The sequence below is a fragment of the Taudactylus pleione genome, unplaced genomic scaffold (genome assembly GCF_031769625.1).
Source record: "Taudactylus pleione unplaced genomic scaffold, aTauple2 ptg000396l, whole genome shotgun sequence".
Taxonomy (NCBI): Eukaryota; Metazoa; Chordata; class Amphibia; order Anura; family Myobatrachidae; genus Taudactylus; species Taudactylus pleione.
The window spans coordinates 2,893,037-2,911,147 of NW_028284797.1; the positions used below are offsets into that span (position 1 = coordinate 2,893,037).

At 44.1% G+C, this 18,111-nt stretch overlaps 1 protein-coding gene across 1 annotated transcript in view; it reads left to right on the forward strand.

Moving 5' to 3' along the window:
• Nucleotides 1-528: 528 nt before the first annotated feature.
• The window catches only part of LOC148506778 (bile acid receptor-like), a 180,919-nt gene continuing 163,336 nt past the window's right edge, over nucleotides 529-18,111 (forward strand). Inside the window, exon 1 of the mRNA XM_088446291.1 lies at nucleotides 529-582. The gene's annotated coding sequence lies outside the window, so the exon portion shown is untranslated. The remainder of the gene's footprint in view (nucleotides 583-18,111) is intronic.

The following is an 18,111-nucleotide window of genomic DNA, read 5'->3' on the forward strand; positions in this document are numbered from 1 at the left end:
GAGGAATTCATCATTCCTCCTCCCTATAACTATCTATTCCGAAAAGCTGTCATTTTTTGCGATGACAGCTTTTCAGGAAATAGATAGTTATCCCTGTCTACCAGGGGCGGATTGGGCCACCGGGAAAGCGGGATACTTCCCGCTGGGCCGGATCCCCGCTGGGCTGGACCGCCTGTGTCATTAGAAGCCAGAGTCCCGCTATCACATAGCTACAGTGATGCGGCCATGCTTAGGGCTGATCGTGGAGGCTGAGCTGTGTGCCGTGGTCACGTGTGGGAGCTGCTTGCCAGGCTAAGGATGAAGATCCGTCTTAATTGGGCTGTGCAGCGTCGCGGCACAGCCTGTATGGCCACAGCAGCACATCCCCTACCTTCCTTGGCTGGCTCCTCCTCGTGCTTAGCGCTCCTCTGAACCAGCCAGTAGGAGACATCGTGAAGCCGCAGCACACCAGAGACCCCGTGCTCACTCAGCCTCAGACAGAGAGTATGTTGTTTACATTCACTTCCTGTCTGAGGCAGACAGCCAGAGCATGGAGCTACATGAGTTGGAGGACCTGCCCCAGCCCAGCCACACAGGATACAGGTAAGAACTTGGGGGGGGGGGGCAGATAAATTTGAAGATAGGGGGCTGATGACACAGATAGGGGGGAGCAGAGACATGGATAGTGAGGGCTAAGGGGGCTGCTGATATTGCTATGGGGAGGGAGGGGGCAGAGTCATGTGGCATTTGTGTTACATGATGTTAGGGTTGCATGATATGTTAAATGCCTCTGTTACATGTGGGGAAATCTGTGGCATTTGTGTTACATGATGTGTTAAATGCCTCTGTTACATGTGGGGAGATCTGTTACATGCTTGTGGGAAGGCCTGTGGGGGCATTCCGTGTGATATACAGAGAGACATGAGAAAAGTGAGTGGGTGGGAGGTCTGAGAGGCATGTGGTATTCCTCCCTGTCCTATTCCCTTTCCAGTGTACAGCATGTTTATTGGAGTAAAAAATGTAAGAATTTGAAAGCACAAGTTTCAAGGGGCACCATTTTTTTTCAGTTGCCATGGGCGATATCTACTCTAGTTATGCCTCTGCTGATTTGTGGTGTTATATGGAGTAGAGGTGATACAGTATACTGTATGAAGTGGAATAACACAGCCCTCAGCACTGATATGTGGTATTATTATATAGAGGAGAGGGGACTGCACTTTGATAAATGATGACAAATAACAGCTCACAGCACACACTGATATTTTGGGTTATGATTTATTATACTAGTATTCTGGACCTGCTGGGTCTCTAGCTTTTGCAGTTTTTTTCCTCTCTAATGGCTATTTCACACATGCCGGTTTTGTCCGGCCAGGCAAGAACTGGGCGGTAGCCGGCCGGCTTTTTTCAGGCACTCAGTGCCTTTCATAAGCAGCGGCTTTGAGTCGTTTTTTATGTGAGGGTTTTTTTTTTTCCGATTGGGCATGCGCAGCAGCAGCTGCTGCACAAGCCCGGCCGGCAGAAGCCAGCGTGTGTGAAAGGAAACACCGTCCTGCATAGTAGTTTTTTCCGGCTATATCACGGCGACCATGCCGTGACTATGCCGTGTGAAAGGAGCCTGTCCTTTCCCTGCAGTACTTTGTTTCACAGCCGGTTAAATACCGGGCGGCCTAACCCCCCCCCCCCCCCAGAAGTGGATAGATCCCCTTCAGTCTTTTGTACCCTGACACTTTTATGTCTCTGATTGGGCAATGAGCAAATGCCGGAGACTCCTATCCTATTGTGACAGCAGCACTGTGTGTAGGTTATTGAAAATCAAGACTATTGTGGTAAATTAATTGGAGGAACTTTGGACCTCATTCAGAGTCGGTCGTCAGGTAAAAGGGGCCGGATATGAAAATGAAGCGCTCGCAAGTTGCGTAGTTAAGATGGGATCGTTAGCTGGACGAGCGAGGGGAGGATGCGGCCATAAGACTAAAAATACGCCCCCTTCTCGTTCCCATTACACGTCATCTACGGGCATATAAGGATTAATCGAGACCATCGGGAACCATTGGAGCTGCTCGTAGACCTTAAGGTTGACCATACCCTCTCTTAAGCACTACGATCAAGTCAGTGTAAAAACCTCCCATGTCACATGTGCCATGACACTACTTAGTTAATTATGCACTCCCATAAAACGCTGTTTGCATAGTCAGGCACGCCTGCGTTCGGATCTCCACTCCCCCGTTCACAAGCATCTTCCCCTGTTACCACCCACAAACGCCTCATCCTGTCACTCAAACTAACGACCTGGCCAAGTTGAAGGAGAGAGCAATTTCTGATCGTAATAGCTAGTTTGCGCACGCGCATTGCGAATTTTACGCATGCACAGTTTAGCGAACATCGGTGGCGTACGACCGTGCGGCCGCAACGACCGACTCTGAATGAGGTCCTTTGTGTGCACTGCGCTTATAGCTGTGTAGCATTAACACCCATATAGCTGTGGGTGAGTGTTGTACCAGCGTGGAACCTTCTCTCTTCTGGAGGGAAGTGGTGGATTTGGCATAATGGGGTAGATGTATAAAGCAGTGAAAAGCGTGGAAAAGTGAGCCAGTGGAGAAGTTGCCCATGGCAACCAATCAGCTTTGAGGTTGCGTTTATCAAATTCTTTCTATAAAGTTATAGGTAGAAGCTGATTGGTTTCCATGGGTTTGCCCTCATTAAGGGCTGCTTCAGAAATTTCCTGGGCTGGTTCTGCTTCCCAATCTGCTCCTGCTGTCTACACTACCTTACCGCAGCTGGAAACAGTGCTGCGCATGCGCTGTTAAATTCGTTAACCCAGCGCATGCGCAGCACTGCCTACACATGCGGTAAGTTTGTGTCCCCCCCTCCGCTTACCTGCCCCCCCTCTCCTTCTGCTCCCCCCCCCCCTTCAGCACTTACCTGTCCGCGCAGCAGCCTCCGGCTCCCTCCTGCTGTTCTGTCACATGGTCTCCCAGCACACCACAGTACAGATTAGAAAAAAAAAAAGTTTTTTTTTTTCTAATCTTTATTGTGTTCTGCTGGGAGAACACAGTGTCCGACCAGCCTCCGGAGCCAGAGGATGCACCAGACCGCCGGAGGAAGACATCGGGGGACCTGTCCAGCTGGAAGCAGGTAAGTTTCACTTGCTATTCATCACCTCACAGTGGCGGATTAGTACCTTCATCAAATTCCGAAAAATTCATAATTTTCGGAATTTGATGAATACCATAATTTCCACATCCCCATACTAATGTATGGGGAGTGTGGAAATTAACGCAGGGCGACTTACGAAGGAGATATCAGTGTTATCTCCTGTGCTAAGTGGCTTCATGAATACTAAAATAATGTTATTTAAGGAAAATGTCCTTAAAAACTTTAATTTAGTGTTGATGAATAGGCCCCTCAGTCCCTGGAGCAGTGTAAAGGCTTATTTTATAAGGTCACAATCAACCCATTCCTATAATATATGTCGGAGCCTAGAGGCAATATATATAGCTGTAGTCAATCTATTTTCACTGGTGTAAGGTGCTAATTATCCCGCAGATGCACCGTGTTCAAGGTGCTGGTAATCTAGCAAATATGTCCATGAAATGATTAGTACACAGGTTCTCAAACTCGGTCCTCAGGACCCCAAACAGTGCATGTTTTCCATGTCTCCTCACAGAATCACAGGTGAAATAATTAGCTCCATCTGTGGATCTTTTAAAATGTAGAAAAGAGAGGGGGGTTTAACCCCCTATTGTTCCTCAGCACACTGAATTATACTAGCAACAATATATGAACACTATATGGTAATAGAATTTCAGAGATATTAGTTGCTAGTATAATTCAGTGTGCTGAGGAACAATAGGGGGTTAAACCCCCCTCTCTTTTCTACTTGGTATGACTCCTCCCTTTCATGCACCTGAAAAAAGTAATACCAGATTGATTGAGCAGCTGCCATTTTTTTGTTTGTGATCTTTTAAAATGTGTCAGTGAGTAATGAATACACCTGTGCACCTGCTCAGTGACCTGCAAAACGTGACCTGTGTGGGGTCCTGAGGACCGAGTTTTAGAACCTCTGGATTAGTAGAAAGCTGCAGCATGTATTATAGGTGTAGAGCTAACAAAGCTGTACTGTAAACGTGCCTACACACATAGCGATTTTTTACCCGATTTGGCCGATTTCGACGAATCTTGAGGACAAATCGTGTAAAAGATGGCGAAATCGTGAATTTCCACTCATGATCACGTCCCTGCTCGTCGTATCTCGCATCTTCAAATCTGCCGTGCTGTAGGGCAGATTTGCCAATCTGGTACACAATGCACTGGTTGCACGATAGATCTTAAGTCAGATTGGAAATTTTTAACTCCATATCGTGTGTAGGATTGCCAGGGAGCTCCCAGGGGAGAGTTCAAGGGAAATCACACACATCGTGTGATCGTGTGCAGATCGCTATGTGTGTAGGCACCATAAGTCTGAGCAAGAGGTGCAACTGTCTGATCACAGACACTTAAGTGGAAATACACGGCTTACAGCCGGCCGGCTTGAGTCCGTCTTGATGCTAAGCCCAGCAGTGTTTAAGGAGCACCCAGTACAGAGACTTTTTGTGAAGGCTTCCGAATGTTGCAACAGGGAACCAGCTTGAATGGCAGTTGTAATGTAACCCATTTGCCATTCAAGCTGGTTCCCTGTGGCAACATTCAGAAACATACTGCAGATGTGATTCCCTTACTCTATTATCCAAACAACTAATTTCTTTATTCTATACAAATATACTGTGTTTTCTCAGCAGCTTGATGCATTATTGTTTGTACTATTTTATACTTTGTGTATGATTTTTTTTAAATATTTCTGTATTAAATATATTCCATATATTTTTTAGTGCCCTTTTTCTGTTTGGTCGATTTTTTTATTGTAGATAAACGGGTTTTCTGTATTATCAGAACCTCTTAAGATCATTAATACCAGACCATGCAGTTTTTGTTTGGAGGGTTTACAGGTTGTACCATATTTTGGTGTAGCTTACTTCAAATCAATTTTTAATGTATTGCTATAAATCCTTTTTTGTGCCTCAAGTATAGTAATATAGTATATAGTATATTCAATTGTTTGTGATATAGAAGACTGTCAAGTGCACAAAAAATATAAAAAGTCTTCTTGCTGGTAAGAATAGGTCACATACCTCCCACCTGTCCTGATTTACGTAGGATGGACATGATTTGAGAGCTTTGTCCCATGGGCTGGAGGGATGGCAAGTATGACCTGTTGCTTGTCCTCTGCATTAAACCCCTAATAGCATACATTGGGCATGATTCAGCAAGAAACGCAAAGGAGAGAGCACACGCACTTGCCCGATGTGAATGCGTATGTAACGCAGTGTGCATGTGCAAACTAGCCAGTGCGATCGGGTTATGATATGCAGACTACACGCAGTATGTACACAGACTCTTCTGAAATTGATTGACAGGAAGTGCCGTTTGTGTGTGGTGACGGGGTGGTCAGGCGTTATTATGTCATTATAGGGCCGTGCATAATTAAGGCAGTGCGGCGGCATACGCAGCCATACCGTAAGCTGTACACAGCAAGTAGGCAAAGTCCTGCAGCAGGTCTGGTCAACCACTATTATGCTAATGGGTCCAATGGTTCTCGATATTACCGATTTGTATGCTATCTTGCGTGATGATCAGTCTGTGAGTAAAGGGAGATGGGTGGCTTAGTATGGGGCTGGGCATCTGCAACTTGTGCTACGGTCTCCGTGCGTATGCCTTAATTAGCATATTCTCGCAGAAGATGGGTGCGTGCGTCTGCGACAGAACAATACAAACTTGAACTCTAATTAAAAAATCACACAGACAACAAGAACTGGTGCTAAAGTTGGTCATTGATTTATTGACAACAATGTAACTATAATTACCATGGTGGCATGGAGAAAGTGAGCAAATCAGACTACCACTCATATGCTGCATACATACGGTCAGATTTCTTATCAGATATGAATGATAACGATTGTAAAAATCATTCAGTTGTTCATATCTTTGACATGTATGGCATGCATCGACCAACGATACACGTTCCCGCATGTCAGATAACGATATCTGACATCAACTGTGTTTGCAGACAGATTTGCATGATTTCATTAATTTAAATGCTGTCAGAAATCGTTCATCATTCATGAAATCGTTGGTAAAATTGTTAAAATCATTCATCGTTCATCTAGCAAGTCTGACTGTGTGTATGCATCATAAGAAGGCAAATCAATCATCTGCAAACATGTGGAACCTGAGGATATCGTCAGGTTGCACAACATATTTGTACGATGATAAATGTCTAACGACCAGCGGGAGCGAGCATCGCTGGTTGTTTTAGACTTTTTTTACACAATCTGCAAACGATTTTCAAATGCTGTTCAAGCGATTCTCAAATGATCGCATGATAACGATATTGTTATCGTTCAATCGCTCAATTTAATCGTCTAGTGGATGTGTGCCTAGACCCTGCAATCAAGCAGCAGCCACAGTGCTAACAAATGATTTCTGCCTACTCCCTCTTATCATGCCTAATAGATAACCAGCCCGATAAAGTGATATTGCTGACCTCCATATATAGGATGGTATTCAATTAGCAGCGCTAAAATAGCACTGCTAATATATCTTTGTGGGGCTATCCAATTAGCCCCAAAGTGCCGCCCGTCGCCGGCACTGATGTGTCCTGAAAAATAATTCACGAATAAGTCAAATTTTCTCAATGGCGAAAACACATAGGTCTGTGTGTTTATCACGGGTTCTATGTGTTTTAGCCTGCAATATCCCATTTTTTTGTCTGAAATAATAGGATATGGGGAAAAAAACATAGGCGAAAAATGGGGATTATCAGCGAAAATTCCCTGTATTTCACCACCAAAATAATACCGGGGCTAATTGGATACCGCACATGGTCTAAGCCAGCTAGTGCCTCTCTGAAAAGGTGAGTATACCACAATTAACATGGTATAATGTCTGAAGTGAAGGTCTCAAAACCAAAAAATAAAAATCGGAATGGAGGGAAGGGATGTTTTGTAGAAGAGGCAGAGGTCATGTTAGATGTCCATAATATAGAATCTCTCATTCAAAGCCACTCCTCCTCCCAGCACTCCATTGACTAACATACTGTTTTCTAAAGGCGGGTATCCACTAATAGATATACAAACGAGAGCACGATTACGACATTCCAGTCGTGCTCTTGTCTGTATATCTAGTGATGTGCCTAGACTGAACATAGCAAGCACCCCGCTGGCACTACTATATGCTACAAGCGCTCCCAGTGCATACTGCATTTGGCACACTGCAACGTCCAGCATAAACCATACGATCCAGGATGCAACTAGCAATAGCTCTGCAGTCTTTACCTACTGTACTAATTAACTCTATGTCATGCGCTAATTTTTTTACTTGGTTAATAAACCAACTCCCCGGTTACGCCAATCTGCTGTGTGGACTCCACGGCCGATTGTTTCTAACCGCGCATGCATATGCATCGCAGTGTGCGTCGCAAATGCACCACTGCGATCGGGTCTGCGCAGACCCATCGCAGACTGTTTGACTGCAGGTACCATTTGAGGGTGGTGATGGGCAGGTGGTCGAAGAAACGCAGGCTTGCCAGTGCGTTTGAACGCCGTTGCAGGGGCGTGCATAAATGATCCACTGCGATGCCATACGCAGCCTGAGCTCTCACTGCATGCAGGAAAGTTAGCAATTTAGTTGTAGGGTCAGACCTGCCTTAAATGTGCGAGTGGCTCTGATGTACTACGATGTTACCGACGTTTTGGCTCGATTGCAAGGTATTACAGATATGCGAGAGGGGAAGTGGGCGTCTACTTGTCGTCAGTGAGAGGGCTTAGCGATTGCAATTATTAGCATACTTTCGCAGCAGAACTGTGTGCGTGATTGCTACCGTGATCGTAATTGCGGTCCTTAGTGAATCAGGCCCTCAGTACATTAATCAAACTGTTCCATTACTTCTGCCAGCCATCAGACCAACGGTGAAAGGCTGCTATGTGCATCTGCCACTGATGTGCGAGGCATTGAATGTGTGTTTTTAAAGATAGACAAGGGAGCTGGACATGGCCTAGCACTTCAGGAAGTGCTGTACATTAATCTGTGGTAAGCCCAAGTAGATTAAGTCTATATAAAGTAGCTTTCACCTACTGTAGCTCCTCAGCCATTCCTTAATACTCATGGTGTAATGGCTGAATACGAGCTGTGTAGATTATATGCATGGACTGTATTTAGCCTGGCAACATAATGAAGGTGTCTATTTATCTAGTAACATATGAAACAGAATATGTACTACTTGAGAAAAGTATTTTTTTCCACCAAAAGTTAATGGATCAGTGGCATAGCCATCTTTTGACATGAAGGGGAGCAAATATGGAAAAATAAGCACCCCAGGCCCAGATGTTTCAAAACTGAAATTCAAATATCAGCATGTAAATAAAATCATTAATTTACAATAATTTTATACTTTTAGCCTTTTCTTATATTGTACTATTTTTAGGCAGCAGACAGATTTTCTGTTGAGTACAATGGTGAAGCAGCTGGATGTAACTGGGAGGTTACAGCAATAGCACCCAGCCCCTCCACATCACAGCACTAGGGAAGGGAAAAGGGAGGTGATGGGCAGGAAGGAGAAGGACAGATTAGCCTAAAACTTTAAATTAATAATCATAAGCCCTGTTTTAGTCTCTAACTAATACAGCTAATTGTTTTCAAAGTCCACTGAACTGTCTTTGGCAGCATTACAAATGCATCCTGGACTCGTCTTATAATAGTGATCGAATATTCCTATACAGAAAAGGTTTATTCCTTTTCATATATCACTATACAGTCCCCTCTCCTCTATATAAGAATTCCCCATATAAGTGTGATCTGAGAGTGTGATCAATTTTATTCCTATCATCATATATCACTGTACAGTCCTTTCTCCCAGGGGTATTTCTAGAGAGGAGGGGGCCCGTGTGCAGTCTCCGACACGAGTCCCCTCCTCTCCGCCCGGCAGCGCACTGAGCTGTGCGAGGCCAGTTCTGGAGTTATAGACTCTGGGCACTAGAGTGTGCCCAGAGTCTATAGTGTATGCACAGATCACTGGGAAAATGGCCGCGACGGCCATTTTCCTTGTACTACGCATGCGCAAACGACGGGAAAATGGCCGCCGCAGCCATTTTCCAGTCGTTTTACAGCGCCGGATGCCAGCGCCGACCTGGGACTCCGGAGAGGTAAGTAATATTTTGGGTGCAGGGTGTGCGGTGCGGGTCCCCCCTGGACCCAGGGGCCAGTGTTCCCCGCACACCTTGCACCCATTATAGATATGCCCCTGCCTTCTCCTTTATATACTGTAATAATACCACATATGATTGTGTGCTGGGAGATGTCTTATCCCATATCATATATCCAGGGGCAGTTTAAGAAAAAAGGGGGCCCTTGGCATAGGCAAACGCAGGGGGGGGTTTCCGTCTGCCTGGAAAGCCCCAGCCCACACCATACCACAATAGAAATAGTAATATAATTGAATTTTACTAGTGCTGCATGTTCTTCTCAGTATCATAAATGAAATAAATTAGGGATGTGCAGGCTCGGTTTTACTCGGATTTACTCGGTTCTTATCGCCACTTTACCGCAAATTCGGATTTATTATATTGGCTATCCAAAACACATGATAGGCGGTAGCCAATAAAATGCCGTTTAAAGATCCGAGTAAATCCGAGTAAAACCGAACCCGCTCACCCCTAAAATAAATAGCACCACCTGTGAATCTTTTAACATGTATCAACCAGTAATAATTAACCTGTGCACCAATTAGGGGATTTAGAAAACATGCACTGTTAGGGATGTACTGCTATAGAGCTCAATATTTACATATACTGTATGTCCAGGGCAGTGCTAGGTTCTTCTGCTGCTCCCCCAGACTCCCGGACTTGCTCCCATGCCCTGGAATGGTGCTCACATCTAAAATAAAAACATTCAGCTCAGGCAGGATGGCCCTACTGCCGCATTTAATTGGTTTCTGTGATTGCTGGTCCTGTATATGCTGGAATTATGACACACAATACACTTTGTAAGACGCATATTAAAGCTGAATAAGTGGTAATTATGCCCTTTTCATGGACTGGCCACACTCACTATAAAATCAAGCATTTGGAAACCCCCTTCTAGAAATCCTGCATTTGCCACTGCTTGGGCAGTCTCTGCGCTGGAGACGTCATGACGTCATGCAGGGGGGGAAGGGGTGTGCCAGTGTTTGGAAGAATAGCAGTGTCTGGAGCATGCTCCGGGGGGCTATATAGGCTGCGGTGTCTATGTCTGGAGCGTCCAGAGGAAGATAAGATTTGTTCAAGTGGACAAAACCAGTTTGAACAACCCTCATTGCTTCATTTGTATGGTCAACAGTTAGCCTAGAAGTGCAGGAGCCTATGGGGGTGAATTTACTAAGCAGTGAGTTTGCTGGAGGTTTGAAACCCCTGCATATTGTGAGTAGTTTGATGCACCAAACCACTAAATTTACTATTCAGCTGTTTTGATGGGTATGATAAAATGTCTTCAATGTCCAACAGTTTTATGTAGTGTTTTTTTTCTGCAGTTTTTATCAAACCATCAGTGGTTTGGTCAAAATCCCTGGAAAAAAAGCATTACAATACCCATTGTAAAGCTGCCACATCACAATACACTTATAATGAGGGTAGTCGTTATGTATTGGATAAGTTGGCACATTTTGTACCATTGATAATTCTCTTATGGAGGAAATATTATTTTATTAATATATTAGGGAGAAATATTTTATTTATTATGAGAGCAATATTTATTAATTATAATAAAGATGCAATATTAATTGTTTAATTTTTTGGCTAGGGACCCAGCCCACATGACCAAGATGGCAGTTGCAGCCTTGAGGGGTTAATCCCCATGCTGCAGTACAATAACGGCACTGGATGCCATCTACATGTATATGCGTGACATACAGTACAAGGCTCTCACAGGGACCAATGGACATTGCAGTATAAGTGGTTGCCACCAGGTGGAGCCGTTACACACCAAAACTAAGAGAAGTCAGCAACAAGGGTGTATGGGGTAAATTTACTAAAGTGAGAGTTTTTACAAGTGGAGATGTTGCCCATAGCAACCAATCAGATTCTACTTATCATGTAACTAGCACCTTGTAGACGATAATATCTAGAATCTGTTGGTTGCTAAGGGCAACCTCTCCACTTCTAAAAACTGCCACTTTAGTAAATTTACCCCTATGTGTTTGTACATGCACAGTGGAGACTGGGAGATGCAGAGGAGCGGATTGCAGAGCCGAGTGAGCTGCTGAGGGTCTGTCGTGAGAGACGAGAGACTGGGCAAAGCATTATTGCTGAAGTTGTGAGGTGAGAGAAGCCACTGAATACCAGCTGATGGTGCACTGAGTGACCTCTGCAGAAGCGCCAGCTGAGACTGAGAGCCAGAGACATGGTGTTAGCATTAGCAGCCGCAGTTGAGATCTGTGGAGTCTGTGTGTGAGGAAAATAGTTGTAAAAGGGAGATGTCTCTACTGAGCTGCAGCGCTACTGAGAATTTATTAGGAGCTATTGAGAACTATTTGATCTGTTGCAGAGCTATTGCAAGAGTGTATGAGAGATACTGAAAATCATTGATAGATACTGAAAATTGCTAAGAGATACTGAGATCTGCTATATTTCATGAACTGTGTAATCCTGATTTGTACAAGAGACTGAGCTTGAGTAAAGAGCGTAATATTCTTGTTTGAGCTACTAGAGAAACAGTGCCTGAGTTTGTCAGTGTAAAGTGTGGCAGCCATTTTGTGTGATTACTGAGCTGAGTAAAATAGCAGTTTTGGGGGGTAGTTATTATGTTTGTGCAGTGCTGAACATAATTGGGATATATTGCAAGTAGAAATGTGTTTATTGTACCTTATAAATGGAAAACTAAAGTTATCGCTCTCTGAAATCAGGAAAAAACAGTATTCAATGCTAAGCTTATTGCTATTACCAATTGTGAATTACAACCTTTAATAAATCTACTTAATTATTCTATTTACCAAGGCCTGAGTTGGTTAAAGCTTGTGGATTCATTGCCAAAGGAGGAAGATCCACTGTAGCTGCCATCTCAGCTGTAAGATACCATCTACACCTAAATTATCTGTGCAGCTACAACACCCAGGGTACCACAGATATATTGTATACTAGCATATTTAAAAATAAGAAATGTAATAGATGTTGTGCCCCCAAATATATGTATATATGTACAAGTATTAAAGAAATAAAATGTATTGTGCAGAGCATTGCAGCTGGAAACAAACCAAGATGGGCTTCATTATTGTGTGTTAGAGCTGCATAAAATGGGGGCATGTGATCTCTGAAAATGCAGATTCTCTGTACCATCTTGCATGCTGTAGAGTAACTAACTTTGTAAATACCTATTCTTTGAGCAATAAACATATTCTTGCTTCAAGATGCCTGCATCTGCTTGCATCCTGTGACTACCAGAATAGTATAAAATGCTATTCTGTTGTCTGGCTGATCTAGGTTTAGCCCAGAGTCTCTAAACTCAAGCCTTTTGCCAGTTACCTAATGCATATTGGTCCATAGTGAAGGACCAGTGGTATTTAGACAACACCAGTTAGGAAGTGTTGCAGCATTGTGACCACAATTACCTAAACGTGATTCCAGGTGCAGCTGGTAGGGGTTTGGGAGAAGTGGTTGTAGGTGCTAGTGTAGTAGCCTGGGTGGAACAAGCGGTTCAAGGTGCTAATGTAGGAGCTTGGTGGTGACAGAGTTTCATCCGCCCATGATGTGGTGGGAGGAGTCAGTAACAGGTGGTTATTCACAGTTAGAGCAGATAGCCTGGAGTGGTCAAGTAAACCCACTCAAGGACAAGAAATCACCTATATGTACAAGAAATCTGTGACTGTCTGGGGTAATGAGGTCATCTAGTCACAGTGTTTAAAAATGTTTTTTTTATGACAGGGGTATGATGTCTGCACCATTTATATAAGCTGAAAATAATAATTGTTACCCCATCATAAAAACATTTTTAAACACCAATTAACAATTCATTAGTACCCCTCCTCTTTAATATTCTGTAATTAATAAATAATTTGCTCTCATTAAAAAATGAAACAATAATGTTCCCCTAATATATTACTAAGATAGTTTTTCCCCTAGAATTAGTAATGTTATCTAACTCCTGATTCAATACTTGATTTCCCTCATTATGTGCCTGATTCTGTGTCTGACCCTGCTGCAAATGCTTTAGCATCTTTTGCCATAATTGCATCTGCAACTGTATGCTATTGCTAGTATCAGCCCTTCCCATGATGTAAAAGTGTGCGTCTGTGACTGTATGATATAGCTAGTATCAGCCCTTCCCATGATGTACAAGTGTGTGTCTGTGACTGTATGCAATTGCTAGTAACAGCCCTTGCCCTGGTGTACAAGTGTGTGTCTGTGACTGTATGCTATTGCTAGTATCAGCCTTTGTTAGGTGTACAAGTGTGCATCTGTGACTGTATGCTATTGCTAGTATCAGCCGTTTCTATGGTGTACAAGTGTGTGTCTGTGACTGTATGCTATTGCTAGTATCAGCACTTGCCCTGGTGTACAAGTGTGTGTCTGTGACTGTATGCTATTGCTAGTATTAGCACTTGCTCTGGTGTACAAGTGTGTGTCTGTGACTGTATGTTATTGCTAGTATCAGCCTTTGTTAGGTGTACAAGTGTGCATCTATGACTGTATGCTATTGCTAGTATCAGCCTTTTCTATTGGTGTACAAGTGTGTGTCTGTGACTGTATGCTATTGCTAGTATCAGCCCTTGCCCTGGTGTACAAGTGTGCGTCTGTGACTGTATGCTATTGCTAGTATCAGCCCTTGCCCTGGTGTACAAGTGTGCATCTGTGACTATCACCCCTTGCCCTGGTGTACAAGTGTGCATCCGTGACTGTATGCTATTGCTAGTAACAGCCCTTCCCATGATGTAAAAGTCTGAGTCTGTGACTGTATGCTATTGCTAGTATCAGCCCTTGCCCTGGTGTACAAGTGTGCATCTGTGACTATCAGCCCTTGCCCTGGTGTACAAGTGTGCATCTGTGACTATCAGCCCTTGCCCTGGTGTACAAGTGTGCATCCGTGACTGTATGCTATTGCTAGTAACAGCCCTTCCCATGATGTAAAAGTCTGAGTCTGTGACTGTATGCTGTTGCTAGTATCAGCCGTTGCCCTGGTGTACAAGTGTGCGACTGTGACTGTATGCTATTGCTAGTATCAGCCCTTGCTCTGGTGTACAAGTATGCGTCTGAATATGCAAGGACTGGGACGCCCACTTTGATCGTCTTTAGACATTGTAATGCTTCTTTGTGCATCTTTAGAGGCAACCATCAGTTGCACCATTGAAACTTGTAAAAGCCCCTTTAGGCTAGGTGCAGACTCTACGTCAGAGTATGGCCTCCAATGTAAGCGATTAAGCATCCGAGTTTGCAACCAGTTCATCAAAACGCCTGCGACACACCCATGACACGCCCATAAGATAGACCTTCTCTGTGCATCTTAATAGCCAGCTCCCAGTCCAACGCATTTCTGATACTGTGGATTCCAATCAGAACTGCGTCTCTGTGCATGATGATTTTTCTATGAATTTTAGTGCATAGTATAAAATTGATCAACTCCATGAACATCAACATTGCGTGCGACTCAGTGAGGTCCTGAGTGGATAAATGGCCCTGTAAGTGGATATCTGTTTTCACATCCAAATCTAAAAGCAAAATCTAACCAAATCACAATGATGATTTAGAATATATATAAATCAAAATGTCTCTGTCTCTATGTGTGTATATAATATATGTGTACAGGTTGAGTCTCCCATATCCAAATATTCCGAAATACGGAATATTCCGAAATACGGAATATTTTTAGCATGACTGAGATAGTGAAAGCATTGATTTTTGATGGTTCAATGTACACAAACTTTGTTTAAGGCACAAAATTATTAAAAATAAAGTATAAAATGACTTATAGGCTGTGTGTATAAGGTGTATATCAAAACATAAATGAATTTCATGTATGTACACAAACATTGTTTGATGCACAAAATTATTGAAAGCATTGTATAAAATTACCTTCAGGCTGTGTGTAAGAGGTATATATAAATCATAAATGCATTCTGTGTTTAGATTTGGGCCCTATTCCTAAGACATTTCAATATGGTATACAAATATTCCAAAATACGGAATATTCCGATATCCAAAATAGCCTTGGTCCCAAGCATTTTGGATATGGGAGACTCAACCTGTGTGTGTATATATATATATATATATATATATATATACCGTATATATACACAATTATGCAGATCCCGAATAAATCAAGTCCACACAAGGCACCACTGCTGCAAAATCTTGTATTAGTACAAATTAGTATATGTGTTCGATGCACAGCTATGTCAGTAATGTTTCAGGATCCCTTCAGACCTCGTCCTCAGGCTGCTGTGTCAGTAATATAGCAAATAACACCTATATATATATTAGGGGTGAGCGGGTTCGGATTTCTGAAATCCGACCCCCCCCCCCGAGCCCCTGCGATCCGAGGCCGATCCGAGTCAGGCTCGACTTTTCCCGCCTGACTCGGATCTGAAATCGAGGCAAAACGTCATCATCCCGCCTTCCGGGTCTCGCGGGTTTTGGATTCTATATAAGGTACCCGCGTCGTCGCCATTTTCTCACTCGGTTGTAGACAGTGAAGAGGGAGGATGGGAGTTAGGGCTGGCTGGGCTGTGTAGTGTAGTGTTGTGCTGTGCTGCTATTGTCCATAGGGGCTGTGTCCACTCCTCCAAAGTCCATAGGGGCTGGCTGTGTTGTGCTGTGCTGCTGTTGTCCATAGGGGCTGTGTCCACTCCTCCAAAGTCCATAGGGGCTGGCTGTGTTGTGCTGTGCTGCTGTTGTCCATAGGGGCTGTGTCCACGCCTCCAGTCCATAGGGGCTGGCTGGACTGTGTTGTGCAGTTAGTTGTCCATAGGGGCTGTGTCCACTCCAAAGTCCGGTGCAGTGTCCCAGTCCTAAAGGGGTGCTGTAGTGTTGTCCAGGGGGTGCTCTGTCCATCAGGGGTGCTCCCCCCAAGTGCAAAAAAAATAAAAAAAATTTCTGTGTTTGTGAATTGTGTGCGCAATAGCCACACGTGCATCAACAAAGTAGCGCCAAGCGTGCGCCTGTGTCATAGGTAAAGGGCCAGCTGGCTTGACCGTTAAAGGGTGCTGTAACCCCCAAAGTGCACTCCAAAAAAAAGAAAAATATATATTTTTTTGTGTTTGTGAATTGTGTGCGCAGTAGCCGCACGTGCATCAACAAAGTAGTGCCAAGCGTGCTCCTGTGTCATAAGTAAAGGGCCGGCTGGCTTGACCGTTAAAGGGTGCTGTAACCCCCAAAGTGCACTCCAAACAAATTAAAAAAATATTTTCTGTGTTTGTGAATTGTGTGCACTGTGGCTGCACGTGCATCAACAAAGGAGCAGCGCCAAGCGTGCGTCTGTCTGTTAAAGGGTGGTGTAACCCCCAAAGTGCGCTCCACAAAGAATAAAAAATTCTTCTTTTTTCTGTCTTTGTGAATTGTGTGGGCTGTAGCTGCACCTGCATCAACAAAGGAGCAGCGCCAAGCGTGTGCCTGTGTCCCATAAGTAAAGAGCCGGCTGGCTCATTTCTTAAAGGGTGGTGTAACCCACAAAGTGCACTAGTCTCCAACAAAAATAAAAAATAATTTTCTGTTTTTGTGTGCGCCTTAGCCGTACGTATATATCAATATAACATAAATGGAGGACCAAACTTTCTCCGATAAAAATAAAATAGGGAAAGATCAAGAACCAATTCCTCCTAGTGCTGAAGCTGCTGCCACTAGTCATGACATAGACGATAACATGCCATCAACGTCGTCTGCCAAGGCCGATGCCCAATGTCATAGTAGAGGGCACATACAATCCCAAATGACAAAGTTCAGGAAAATGGCCTTGAAAAAAACATTTAAATCATCTGAAGAGAAACGTAAACTTGCCAATATGCCATTTACGACACGGAGTGGCAAGGAACGGCTAAGGTCTTTCCCTATGTTCATGACTAGTGGTTCAGCTTCACATAACGATGGAAGCCCTCCCCCGCTAAAAAAATCAAACGAGTTAAGCTGGCAAAAGCACAGCGAAGAACTGTGCATTCTAAGAAGATATCACAAATCCCCAAGGAGAGTCCAAGTGTGGTAGCGGTTGCGATGCCTGACCTTCCCAGCACTGGACGGGAAGAGGTGGCTCTTTCCACCATTTGCACGCCCCCTGCAAGTGCTGAAAGGAGCACCTACAGTCCACTTGCTGATATGCAAATTGAAGATGTCACTGTTGAAGTACAACAGGATGAGGTTACTGGTGTAGCTGGCGCTGAGGAGGAAGTTGGCGGTGAGGATTCTGATGGTGATGTGGTTTGTTTAAATCAGGCACCGGGGGAGACAGTTGTTGTCCGTGGGATGAAAAAGCCCATCAAGGTCATGCCTGGGCAGAAGACCAAACATTCCACCTCTTTGGTCTGGCAATATTTCTATCCAAATCCGGACAACAACTGTCTTGCCATATGTACCATATGTAAAGGTGAAATAAGTAGGGGTAGGGACGTTAACCACCTAGGAACATCCTCCCTTATACGGCACCTGCAGCGCGTTCATAAAAAGTTACTGTCAAGTTCAGAAACTTTGGCTAAGACCGTAAGCAGTCCAGGGACAACTAAATCCCGTTGTCCTGTTGTATCCAAGCGCCTGCAAACCACACCGTCAACTCCCTCCTCGTCAATTTCCTCCTTAGTCAGGATCGGAAGTAGTCCTGCAGGCCATGTCACTGGCATGACTGACTCTCCTATCCGGGATTCCTCCGGAGGATCCTGCATTGCTATGCCTCCTGCTGCCGCTGCTGCTGTTGCTGCTGCTGGGAGTCGTTCATCATCCCAGAGAGGAAGTAGGAACACCACTACTTTTACTAAACAATTGACCCTCCAACAGTCCTTAGCGAGGAGGATGAAGTACAACAGCAGTCATCCTGAAGCAAAACGTATAACTGAGGCCTTGACTGCTATGTTGGTGTTAGACGTGCCTCCGGTAT